This window comes from Mus pahari, unplaced genomic scaffold, assembly GCF_900095145.1.
Source record: "Mus pahari unplaced genomic scaffold, PAHARI_EIJ_v1.1 scaffold_10285_1, whole genome shotgun sequence".
NCBI classification, from domain to species: Eukaryota; Metazoa; Chordata; class Mammalia; order Rodentia; family Muridae; genus Mus; species Mus pahari.
In genome coordinates, this window is record NW_018392445.1 from 30,368 (window position 1) to 33,585 (window position 3,218).

Consider the following 3,218-nt stretch of genomic DNA (forward strand, 5'->3'; position numbering starts at 1 on the left):
CCTCCTCTCTCATCCATGTCGGTTTCTCCCTGAAAACAAGCTCACCATCTGCTGCAAGGTGAGCATAGTAGGAACCATCTTTGGCATGCCTGGAGAGAACATAACTCCTGCAATCGAGGATCCAAGGCAACTGTTGGCAGATGACCTAGCAGGGCTGTGGGAGAATTCCCTGTTCACAGACTGCTGCCTGTTGGTAGCTGGCCAAGAATTCAGGGCTTAAAAGGCCATCCTAGCAGCTCGCTCTCCAGTTTTCAGAGCCATGTTTGAACAGGAAATGAATGAGAAGCTAGCAAATCCCACTGAGATCCATGACCTGGATCCCAAAGTCTTTAAGGAGATGATGGATTTCATTTACACTGGGAAGGTGTCAAACCTCCAAAGCCACCTCATGGCCAGTGGTGTGCTGACAGCTGCTGACAAGTATGGCCTGGGGGCCTGAAGGTTCTGTGTGAGGATGCCCTCTCCAGGAACCTCTCTGTGGAGAATGCTGCACACACTCTCATCCTGGCTGACCTCCACAGCACAGAGCAGCTGAAGACTAAGGCCCTGGATTTCATTGCACTTCATGCTTCTGAGGTCTCTGAGACCTCAGGGTGGAAGTCAATGAGGGAGTCCCATCCCCACTTGGTGGATGAAACATTCCACTTCCTGGCTCCTGCACACAGTGCTTCTTGGAGCCCTCACTCAAACACCTAAAATGAGTTTAGGGGATGGACAGCTATGGTCAACACCTGTCTTCCAACAGCTATATCCAGTGTTTTTACCATTGATTTCTGGTTACAGTACAGTATTGCTGGAACATTTATAGTGAGTCTGGGAAAAGGCAGCATGGTGGCTCAGGATTTAAAACAGCTGTTCTATGTTAAAATGGTGGGTGGGGGATGGGCAAAACTGGAGTCTGGGACAGTCTCCTTGACATTTGTTAATGTCTGATGACTTGGAAACTGGGATTTAATGTAGGTGCTGGCCCTAAGGACAGACAAATCTGAGTTTCTTCAGAGAAATCTGTTGGCATTGGACTACGTAGCAGAGATGCTCTGGGCCCAGAACTAATGATAAATCAAGTTTGAATGCTAATCACTGGAGAAGGAAAAGACAATGAAGACTTTTATTTTTTAAAGATTCAGTTAGTGGGAACCCAGCTGCAGAAGTACTTACAGCTCACTCAGAGAACTCTGGTCAAGCTCTCATCACACAGGAGAGTTTATCAACCACCTGTAACAGGTGATCCAGAGGATCTGAGGCCCTCCTCTGCTCTCCATTTCTACAAAGAGCTCTGTAGACAAAACCTTAACCAAATAAAATATAATAGGAATAAAACGTTTGAAAACAGTCTTTGGATTCGAGAGATGTTTATGTTCAGAGAACGTGAATGTAGTCCAATAGGTCCTGCTCAGCTCTGGATGTCTGTGCAGACCTCTCACTGTCCTACCAGCATTTGAAACCCTTTAATTTGTTCTTGGCATTTAGTGTTGACAAATAAGAACTCTACCATCATACTCTTATGACAACTGAAAAGAGTAGACCAAAGTGGAGAGAGTCTACTCGTTCTGGGAGAAATATGTTTGTTTCAATGCATGTAAAAATCTTTTATATGTTTTGAAAACATTAGAAGGGATTGGTTCATTACAGATTCACAGTCCCTAGGCCAGTACATCTCAATCTTCCAAATGCAGTTCCCTTAATACAGTTCTGCATGTTGTCCTGCAGGACCATATTTGGCTACTTCATAACTGTAGTGATGCTACTGTTATGAATCATGTTATAGATAGCTGATATATATACAGGATATGTGATATGTACCCTCTATGAATAGACTACCAAAGGGATGGGGATCCACAGGTTAAGAAGAAACTGTAGCCATCCTTTCTGTGTGCCTACACCTCCTGTGCTTCTCACAGAAAATTCCATGTTTTTAATATATAATATAATATAATATATATTATACATAATGTAATATTATATATATAATATATGATATATATAATATAATATATATTCGTCCTCTAGAGACTTAGGTTTCTTTCACTTGAAAACTCTTGAAGACAAATCCTTCTCTTGAAAGAGGGTCAAGCAGGCCTGGCTCCATTGCCCTGCCGTGCCAAGGCAGACACAGAGTAGCAGGGGTCCCAGACCCAGTGTGAGCCCAGGCTGTGATCCAGGCTGTGGGCATGAGGGCTGCCTGGGCAGGGGCGGCCTCTGGGTAGCAAGTCCCGGGCACCTTCTGGGTGTCCCTTCGACCAGGGCTGGGACCTGGCTCTGCAGATCTGTGTGGAGAGAGCAAGGAGTGAGGCTTGGGCACCCAGGCTGCCCAGAAGTTGGTTCCTTGGAGCTCTGGGCTCTGTTGCTCTGCACTTGGGTCACCTCCCCTCAGGAGCATCCTCCCCAGGGTCACAGAATCTCATGGACTGGCAGCTCCCAAAGGACTAATGTGTGGGGAAGGGGTCATATGAGAAGCCTAGAGGCCAAGGCTGGGACCTCTAAAGCCTCCTCCATTTGCAACCAGTGAGGCAAGAGGCAGGAAACTTTCTCACCTTGCCAGCATTGGCCACCATTGTGACTCTGACTGAAACCTACCTGGGCATGGCCACCTGAACGCGCACCCTTTTCAAGGGTCCTCTTTTGCCTACTCCTATGCCATAGTCTGGGGATATCATATGCTTGACGCCGAGGAAGCCATGTTTGTCACTGGCAGAGATGAGGGCAATCCTATTTTTAACAGGATCTCATCCACCCCACCCCTCACCGCTGCCATCTTTGCCTTCAAAGCTCCAGCCAACATTAAGGGCCGTTTTGGTTAAGGGCAAGAGTAACTTTGAGGAATTGGATATTTCAAACACACACAGAAGAAACTTATGGGTAAGAAAGTACGAACTTGAGCTGGGCGATGGTGCCTCACGCCTTTATTCGCAGCACTTGAGAGGCAGAGGCAGGCGGATTTCTGAGTTTGAGGTGAGCCTGGTCTACAAAGTGAGTTCCAGGACAGCCAGGGCTATACAGAGATGCCCTGTCTCAGAAAAAAAAAAAAAAAGTACCAATGTGTACTTAGTGTATTTACTACAGTTCTCACTGAAAATACTAAAATGTAAGGAGCATAGTTTAAGGCAAAGGAAACACTCACAAGCAGCCATCATAGTTGTGGGCAACTGAGTCACTCACCCCTGCACTACAAATAACCAAATTACACAAGTATCTAGTTTGGTGACAGCTGAAAGATT

General features: G+C 46.1%; 1 pseudogene; it reads left to right on the forward strand.

Moving 5' to 3' along the window:
- Positions 1-7: 7 nt before the first annotated feature.
- On the forward strand, positions 8-701 carry LOC110315024 (annotated as a pseudogene).
- The last annotated feature ends 2,517 nt before the right edge of the window (positions 702-3,218 follow it).